Below are 10,632 nucleotides of genomic sequence, written 5' to 3' on the forward strand. Positions count from 1 at the left end.
TTATCGCCATTTTTAATAAACGATCTCAATCGTCTATTTCGATCTGTCTCAAAATGGACCAATTATAACAAAGGATTTTCTAACCGACTTCAAAAAAAGGAGTACGTGCTTAATTCGACTATATTTTTTGACATACCTACTTACATATTAGTTATTTTGATTAGTTCATTTTCGGAATCGGATTGAAGATTGAGATCGGTTATTGATAACGGTTGTTAGACAGTCTATCAATTCGTGTTTATTAAAATGCAAAATAATCACTCGTTCTGAGCTCTAGAATAATAGTTCCATATCTTCTCAAATAATACAATTAATTAAGTCAAATCCATATTTCTTTCGATTCATTACTAACTACAAAATGCTCCAACACAATATTTATAAAACTTACTGAAGTAACTGAGACCGCTAAAATTCCATTTAATCTTTTAAACAAACTAATCAGTTAAGTTCGTGGAGAAAAACTGTTGCGGTTAAATGTTTAAAGTACTCTCGTGAACAGCTTTAGTACATAAAATATGTATGGCATGTTTAGACCTAAGGGGTAGTGTTTGTCAGCGTCAACAGAAGGTACAAACTTTGGGCTCTTATCTCGACGAAATAGTGACAAAGGACTCAATATTTCTGTCTCAAAGAAAATCAATGAAGCGACATCCAGGTTTGATGAGAATGTCGAAGTCCTGAAAATATTTGAAACCCAAATTCATTTAAGCACCTATTTAGTATTGTAAGTATTGATGGTTGCTGGTGATCACAAACCATGACGTTACATTCGTGCTCAAGCTATGTTTACTTACAATTTAGATACCATTATAATGAAATTATTCAGATGACAATGTTACAATGCAAGCTGTTACAAGATTTATCTTGCCATTCATTTATAATGTTTAATTATGGTATGACTTGATTTTTAATTCGTAAACTCCCAGTATATTTTCGATTTAAAGAGAACAAAGCGAATTTAAGTATTCACTTACTTATTTACATCTTACTTTAATTCGAAGTCCAAAATACAAACTATCATGAAGTAGTGTGATTTCTCTATTCAGATTTAGAATACTAATGTTTATAGTATGGTTAACCACAAAACAGTTATTGTAATTACGATTGTAATCGCATTAGTAAATGTAACCCAGGAGAGCGTTCACGAGAAACTGCGCGCAAAGTTACTAAGAAACTATAGATTAAGTTTTAATACCCATTTGCACTGTGGAACAAAATAGTATGTCAATTTACAACACTCAATTGTATTAAATTAGATAAGAAATTAAATCAATTTTACGCCAAATTATCGGCAATAAAATTCTTAGAACCGTTCATAGCACAATTTGCATAATACGCGAACAATAATAATTTTAGTTTATATTGAACAAATATTTTTGCTCTAGGATTTATGAAGCAACGAAAGCATTATTTTGTTAACTATTTCACTCATAACATTGAATAAATTGACATCATTTTGCAATTTGGCGAAACTATCGACAATAGCGAGATAAAATACGCTTTATTATCACGCCTACCCTCTTTCTAAATCCTATTTAAACTCCATCCGTATTTAATTTCGGCAATTATTAATTTTAATGCGAAAATTTATATTCGAATAGAAACAGCGATCACATTTCAATTCATCGAATGTTTTTGAAAATTGCTTTGTATTTGGTTTCATTCTCTGGTTTTCATTTCTCGTTCTATATTATTTCCCTTGGTATTGTTTAGACTGAAAATATGTTTATTGGGTAATTAAACTCAGCTAATTATACTAATTCGTATTTTATGTTCATTATTTTTAAAATATCATGCTGAAGAAAAATTAAAATTGTATACACACAATAATTCTTTTAATTTTTATCTTCAAACATTACTATCATTAATTTTTGTTTTGATTTTTTTCTTATTTTACTCAACGTACGTATATGTTACGAAATATTAATATTTTTTTATTTTAAAATATTTATTAAGTTTATTTACTTTATTTAATATCGTAATTTCTGTGAGATATGTAAAGCTTATGATAACATTAAGAACTTTGTTATCTTAGTCCCACATTGTTTCTATTATAAATTCAAGTTCCACAGCCTCCCAAAATCTAGAAATATTAAATTAACATACAAAACTTGTAACTTATTCACATAAAACATACTATTATATTCAATATCAAGAATATGAATACATTGTTTGTTTATAAATACAACTTTCGTAAAGTAACCCCAAGTTACACACAACACAAAACTAATCGAAACTACCCACAACAAACTTACCTTCGCACAACAATAAGAAAAAGTAGCACAAACACGTTCACGCACTTGTCACACACTTGTCACGCTGTCACGCTGAGCGTCGAACACGGCGCGAAACTGAAAGCGCGAATTTCGTCTTCGCTCCTCGTCGTAGTTCGTCGGGCCTCAACCGTGTACTAACCGACATAGGGCCGTCACGCTGGGCACAACTTAACACGCTTGCGCATTACTTACTTAGTCAGGTGTTGCGATATTTCCATCCCTTAAAATTCCTGATGTAGCTTATTTGGTTTAATGTTCAGCAATTTATAGACGCTCGGGTGTATTGCACGGGAATTTTTGATGTCAGCGCAAAACTTCGTTTTCTAGCTGGCGTTGAGTTGAGTTTCTCGTTGTTTATTTTGGCATTGTCAACATAACTTGTTTATGGTAAGCTTGCGGTTGGCCTACTGAATATTTTGGAGATGTATGGACCGTAAGTCGTGCTGGCTTAGTATTTGTTCGGTGATTTTTATATGGTGGTCATGTTGGATTCTGTTTTTGTCGTTTTTTGTTTTGATGTCAACTCTAATCGTCACTTTTGCATGTAAATAAAACTTTTGTTTCTATTTTAATTTTCCCAAACCATGAAGACTGCAAAGTATTGAAATCCAAAAACCGCGATAGAATCAAAAACTAGTTATATTTCGAGGTCTAACATTCGCGTAAACATAAGAAATCAATTATTTTCTACACAACGTGCAATTGCACTGACGCATCACAATTCGGGATAAGATATTGTGTAATGTGTACAGCGAGCACAGCATGCACGTTGATCGACATTATATTTGGAATGCACTCTACTTCCTATAATTATTTTTACAATTATAACCTTTTGGTAAAACACTTCATTGCAAAATTTTTACGAGTCTATTTGCCATCTAAGCCCGTCATAATGATGTTTGCAAAATTGGATGCATTATGAATAATAATCTGACAACGTCCCCGAAATTCGTGATGATATTAAGGAGGATACACTTAACCTACCCTACAGTACAGCGATGTTTTGTTGCTTTCGAAATCAGATGAACTGTTGGTCCATCAGGGAGTGTAGTTATGATTGGATGTTGTCTTAAAGCGATGACTGCACTCTGTAAGTGACATTTTAAACCTCGTTCCAAATGGTGCTTATCGTAATAAAGAATGTTCTATCCTACAAAGTTTAAATTATTGATCGGATTTTATCAAGACCTAAAGCAAAGCAATTGCTACTAATCTTAGACATCCACATTGATAAGCATTGATCCTTATTGATCAAAATTAAGTAATGGTTCATGTTAAGAACCTTAGGTATTATAAATCATTAGGTCTCCGTTGCTTCACGTATTTCTTTCAAACTATAACTAAGAAAATTTTACTTCATATTTATTCCTTGATGCGTACCAGATGGATGGTTTTTATGGCGAAAGCGGCATAGGATAGCGTACATAAAATGTGTCCTTGCGAAATTTTGACGGGTCCAGTGATATTATTGGAGTCCATTGTGTTCATTGTGTAGGTGAGCGGGAGTATTGTGTTTATTATCTTTTTATGCTCCCGTCGCGTGCTAGAGCTCTGGCAGACATTTTCATAGATATAATAAGCAATGACAAAGGATCCGGCCCTTACGCATTCGATAATAAATAATTTGTCAAAGTTTATTGCAAGAATTTCTAATCGCGGTCAGGTATTTACTGAGGAATTTTCGGTGATAAAAATCTAGATTACAGTATTGGTTATTTAGGTGACAAGGATCCTGTGGCGATCTATAAGGATTTCTTTTGTATGGATATTTGATAAATCTGTTCGAGGTGGAGTTACCTGCTTTATAACCGAATTTATGAATATATCAACATGAATGAACTCGACTAGGTTTTCTCTCTCATAGTAAAATTGTGAAGTTTTACTGTAATTTTGAATTGCCAGTGGTACGGTATTTGTATCTGGCCGGATTGCCATCACTGGCACAAGGTGTTGAACTCACCACAGTGGCCCACGTAAGTTGGTCACGTTCCGAGATCAGCCTGTTATGTCCGGTTTTAAATAGGCCAGCACAATTATGTCACGTGTCAAGGGATAATCATCTCTCTCATCAGTTGACAATCTATTTGGAAACTACTCCGCTTACCACCACGTGATATGGGGTAGTTGGGCCATGCCGGAGAATTTACGGTAAATTCAGTACTTTCATTCCTCATTCGTTTCCTTTGGCAAGCATTCAGGTTACCACTGAAATAATTGGTCCTTACTTATAGTTTGAAATTAATAAATAAGATCTTGAATTTGGATGGCCAATCATCTTTGCTTTCTATATAAATAAGGGCTATTTCTATTGTAGGGACACACTGTATGTTGCATGTAATTTATATTTTGCTGAACGTTCATTTTGTAGCTGCGCGGGGAGTGTGCCCGACAGCCGTAGTCAGTCGCTTCCCGTCACTCGCCACGCTAAGCCATACTAGACCGTTGGGTACCGTACACATTCTAAGTACTAAGTAGTAACTAAAGTAGTAACAAATGTAAAAGTGGTGAACAATATAGACTTTATCTATTATTTGGTGAATTTTATTTATGCAACCTTCTGATAGTCAAGTGAAGGGGTTATAGAAGCAACACACTAATACAACATTAGTGGTCCAATACCGAATAACTCACGAAACTCCACACTATTATAGATTGACAATAATGTATTAGTTGCGTTTGGACCTAAATACTAACAAGAAAGTTCCATTTTACCAGATTTCCCATTGCTACTTTTGTGGTCACGAATACTGCATTAAGTGAAGCATTACCAGAACCCCTTGCCTTTTACGACATCCCTCTTCATTTATATGGAATAAAATTAGTATTCCTCCACCCCATAGCGAAAATACAGTCGTAAAAACTTTATTTGCTAATGCAGATAACCCATATTATATTCTATTGTTATTCTTCGACCGCCTCAGTGGCGTGGTTATATTGCAAGAGCGGTAAGACATTGCTCTGAGGTCCTGGATTAGAATCCCAGGCCGGGCAGTAATATTGGTTTTCTTTTTGATCAGTATCAGTAATTTGTGCCCGATATGGTGATAACAATGCAGATGGTGAAAAGTGGGTACTCTGGTTGCACCTATATATACTACGGAATAAAAGCTTAATGTGTGTTGTTCTTTTGTTTATTCTCAGCATTATAGATTTAGAGTCACCTTTCCTAACCTGTGATATCGGTCAAGTCGTGATTCTAAAACAATCGCCAGGTTAATATGAGTTATTCAATTCGAAACATTCGATTTAATTGGGATTTTTTTTTCTTTTATGGTTACACGTACATGGCAAAGCGACCCCGCTGTACCTCATGGTAAGTGGAGTGTGGCCCAATAGAATGTCACTGGCGAGAGGTGAAAACCCCTCGGCATGAAAACCACCGCGACACACTTACGTGGGCCACTATAACGAGTTTTAACACCTTGCGTACGGTGGTCGCTTTTCAATCGGATATGAAATATATTCTACTACCAGCGATGACATATTTACCTGTTATGGCGAGGGCCAATTTACTTCTCACAACGTTGGACATATGCCCCGTTAAACCACTAAACAAGCAGCTGGCTCACTCTGTCATTCAGATAAAACTGCCTTATATTATTTATATTTAGTCGTGACGCTTTCTGTCAGGCTACGACTCTGTACCAGCATTTTAATATTTTACAGAAGAAATAAATATGTATGAATCCATCGACATCTCGTCAGCGGTTCGGATGCGGCTGATAAAACGGCTGAATCAGTGGTAAAAGTTTTAAGTTCGTTCCCAGGTCTACGTGCTTGGAGTTTCAACCGGCAACACTCGGTCGATCCAATAATTTATTGACCCAAATGTAATTTTTCGCTACCGGTTTTCCAATTAGACAAATGAAAATACAATTTGTGTTTAACGAGTTGTGGACAAACAAAATATGTTTGGCTTAATCGAAGCATATTTGGAACTTTATAGCTTTGGAACATTAAGAAATCATATATGTATAGGATTTGAGTTCATTTCTTCTCTCTTTTCCTTCCTCTTTCTTCTCTACTGCTAATGCCAAGGGTTCATCAGTATTATGTAAGCAATAACCCTTTTGCAGTGTCACACCAGAAAAAAACATTCCTAAATTGACATTACAGCGTCAAACATCCATCTTCGTGAAATGCCAAATGACAGTTTATCTCAAGAGATACAATAAGCCCCATCAGTTGTAATTGGAATCGATCCTGCAACAAATCCCGCGTGCCGAAGGTCGCCAGTTCAATTTCCTGCGGTTAAACAAAACAATTTCAAATCGAAAATTACGTTTTGATTACTTCGCCAAATGTGAACGCGATCAGATTATAAACTAAAGGTTGAAAAAAATATTATTTATGACGATAGGATGCTCATTGGTTTATGGTATTTGGGCTGCGACCCGCGTGTCTATTTTTTATTGCTTTGATTGAGGAGACAAGCTTGCTATTCGCCTGATAGTACGACCGTAATTAACAGTAGAAACACCATCCAATACATAGAATTACAAAGTATTGTTAGGTATTTCACTGCACTAGCCATCCTGAGGCATGAGATGTTAAATCTCATTATGTCTCGTAGTTATAATGACTACAATGTTCTTCAAACTGGAACACAACAGCGACTACTCACCGCTGCTTGGTGGCAGAAATAGACATTGCAGCGGTACCTACTCAGGTGGGCTGTCACATATGAGAGACCTACCGAAGTAAGTGCGTGTTTCTTTACAAGACAGTTTGTCAATTAAGTAAGTCAGCGTGTCCTAGTAAGGGCATGAATGACTGCGTACCAAAGTTAGACAGTTGAGCGAATGAATGAAATGCTAATGTAAATGTGTCTCGTTTCGGGATCAGTCAGTGTATTCCCTCTTTCGAACAGGGCCCTTATTCTGTATGGTAGTGTAAACGCGTAACGCGGCCGTGTCATGTTATCTTCGAGAAATGTGCATGAAATGGTATTCTGTAAGCCAAATTTCTATAGTCCTAAACATGATGCGTTGTGTTATATGCTTGTTACACACTGTCAAAATAACGTGCGATAGAGAATAAGGGCCCAGGTCTCATTGTGTAGGCGGAGGGTAATCATCTAGCGTCAATCTTAATCTAAACGCCACCTCACTTACCATTAGGTACTACTAAACCTGCGTTAACACATTCCCGTGTCTTGGACTGACAGAAATACTGGCAGAACTTATGAAAGACAGTGAATGAGTGGGCGAATGAATGAATCAAATGGTAAAAATGCCGTTCTTGCTAAGTCATCCTGCGCAAACAAAATCTTACTCAAACTTTTATTACTTCTCCGTGTCGGTGATTTTAATTTAATTAGTTTTGAAAGTACGCTGTCACGATTTTCAAGATTAAAACGAATAGTGTTTAATAAATTACTTGCATTGAAATAAAACTATTTCCGGATATTCTCGCGATTTTTATATGATAATTTTCTCCCGACGTTTCATAGATTGCAGCCTTCATGGACACGGGGAACTTCATGTGTTGGTGGTCCGAAAAGTCAAAGTTAATTATCTATCTACATTTTACAATTATACATTTTTTATATTGTCTAATCACAGATACTTTGCCTATTTTTGCCACCAAGCTTTATATCAGTACAATATTATAGGATAGTATAATGTCTCCCTTAAGATCGGATTTAAAATCTGGGTTGGTCAATCGAAGTTCTTATTATTAAGCTAGAAACTACTACTCTCTGTTTGTTTTCCTGTTTCACGGACACTGCAAAGTAATCATAATACACCTGATGGAAGTGGAGAGAGATCCAGATAGTTTCGACAAATAAGAGAAGATTGTCCGTCGCTAGTCGACACAATTCAACACACACACAATTATGCCGCCCTATTTGAAACCGAATATACACAATCTGATCCTAGAACGCGACATACTTACCTCGCCAACAGCGGGTAAGGCGGGTTTTATAACTTGCGTATGATGATGCTATCCGAGTGGATACAAATATCCTACCCTCTACACCTACCTTGCTAATGTATTTTTGGTTTAAAAGCGCTATTACGCGTTTACTAAATGGGTGAATATTTGAAAATGGACATATTCGGTGTTCCTAAAATAAATTCAAATATTGCTCCCAATCGCGATCTTTATCGATTCGATGTAAAGTTTATCGTAATTATATACTATTTAAATCAAAGGCACAGTCTGTAAATCGATATTCAGGGCGAATTTGGATTAAAAATGTTCACGAATGGCAATGAGAAATGACACATATGGTAATTAGTATTTGAAAAATGGTAATTATAGTAGGTGGTTGGTAGGTAATAAGTAAATAAATAAATACCGTTAAAATCATATAATATATTATATTTATGAATTATATATAAGTCTCTAATATATAAAGATTGAAAACAAACATATCTACTCATTGCCACCATTATAATATATAATAATTGTAACGCAACATGATTAACCGATTTTGCTCTTAATAATCAACAAAGTTTGATCAGCAAAATAAATACATCTAACAAAATAACAGTCTTGTTTAATTATTACAATAATATTGTATTTTAAAACCAACAGAAATGAGAAAATCCATTATAAAAATGCGTTAAACATTGATCTTGACTTAATTCTTCAAGGAAATAATGCTAAAATGATACAATATGTCGAATGTCGACGGACCACCTTATATTCAGAGGGACTAGTTGCTTCGGGTGTTTGGACATGAATTGTAGACATACTAAGTATGTCGGAAAATTACAATGTGATAGCAAAAATGAATCTTCTAATACTATGAATAAAGACTCTATTATTGATGAGTTGGGTTAGTGAAACTCTTGTGCTAGACGATCTGTCAGAAGACCCCGGATGTCCTGTTGTTCAAAAATATTATGAATCTGATTCTAATTCAAGTTTAAATATCTTTTAAGTTCCTATGTTATAATTTATCAGTTTATCTCATAACCTTAATTAAGAAATACATTTACATGCGACTTGTTCAAAATATTATTTTTAGTTGATTTTATTTTTCATATAACAATTCCGATAGATCTAAAATCTTTTCAACATTTCTTTCTTTGCAGTCTTCTAGCTCTTGGTGTTAATTCTTAAGCTGATAATATTTCTTTGTGCGCTATTCGTTTTTTATCGTTGTTTTTCTTTCTGTTTTTCCTGGGCGTATAATAATAGGATCAGCTTTAATTTTTGTGTATCTACTTCTAAGCACAATTCTTAAGGCTTTTGCTTATACTTCTTCATTAGATTTTTTTATTCCCAGGCATCTTTAAACTCAAAAACAGTGAGATGGTAAGCGATACGATCACCCATAAACAGTAGCAAGTCTACCTGGAATTTTAAATTACAACGTACTGTGTGGTACTTCACTGCGGTTGTCATCCTGAGAAATCATAAGGCGTTAAGTCTCAAGATGCCCTGTAATTACATTGTTTACAATTTTCTTCGAACCGACACACAACAGTGCGTGCACACTGTCTCCTGGCAGCAGAAATAAACACTCAAGAGAGCTACCTTCGTTTTATCTAAAACTTCTATTGACTGGTGATAGGTCTCTCATATGTGAGAGTCCGCCTGGTTAGGGACCACGGCAATGTCTATTTCTGCCGCCAAGCAGCAGTGTGTAGTCACTGTTGTATTTCGGTTTGAAAGACATTGTAGCCAGTGTAACTGCTGGACATACTAAGACTTAACATCTCTTGTCTCAGGATAGCGAGCGCAGTGGAATACCAAACTATACTTTGTAATTCAAGGTGTTGGATGGTGTTTCTGCTGTTTATAGGCTGTCGTATCGCTTACCATCAGGCGAATGGAGGGCTCGTCTCTTCATTCAAAGCTAATAAAATAAAAAATAAACTATTAGTGAACTTTCCTAATATAAGAATTTATTAAACCATTAATTGCATAATTCTTTATACTATTATTTACTTTTTAGGGTTCAAATAACGTTTATTGTCTTAAGTTTATATAAACAAAGTATAAAATACGATAATAATACATTTTTGTTTACTTCAACTTTACGCAATACTAATTACAATTTGTTATTGCCAATTACCGTTTACCAAATTTCAAACGGTAAACACGGTAATCATAACGACGGTAAGTAGTTTTGCTACATTTTATTTTATAAAACATTCTTTATACTACTTTATAATTTAAGAAACCATAAAACAGGACAGTTTTTATGACGATAATTATAATTAATCCAAATTGTAAATAAGCAACACAGACTTACCACAGCAAGCTCAAACGGAAATGAGAAAAATTTGTGACAAACGCTTTTTTTTCGACCATAAATACGAGCTGCAGCTGCCGTATAATCAATTCTTGATGTGTAATCTGCTTGAGTCGCGAGAGGAAACTCAGCTCTAGCCGCAGA

The sequence above is a fragment of the Manduca sexta genome, unplaced genomic scaffold, assembly GCF_014839805.1.
Source record: "Manduca sexta isolate Smith_Timp_Sample1 unplaced genomic scaffold, JHU_Msex_v1.0 HiC_scaffold_1567, whole genome shotgun sequence".
Classification (NCBI taxonomy): Eukaryota; Metazoa; Arthropoda; class Insecta; order Lepidoptera; family Sphingidae; genus Manduca; species Manduca sexta.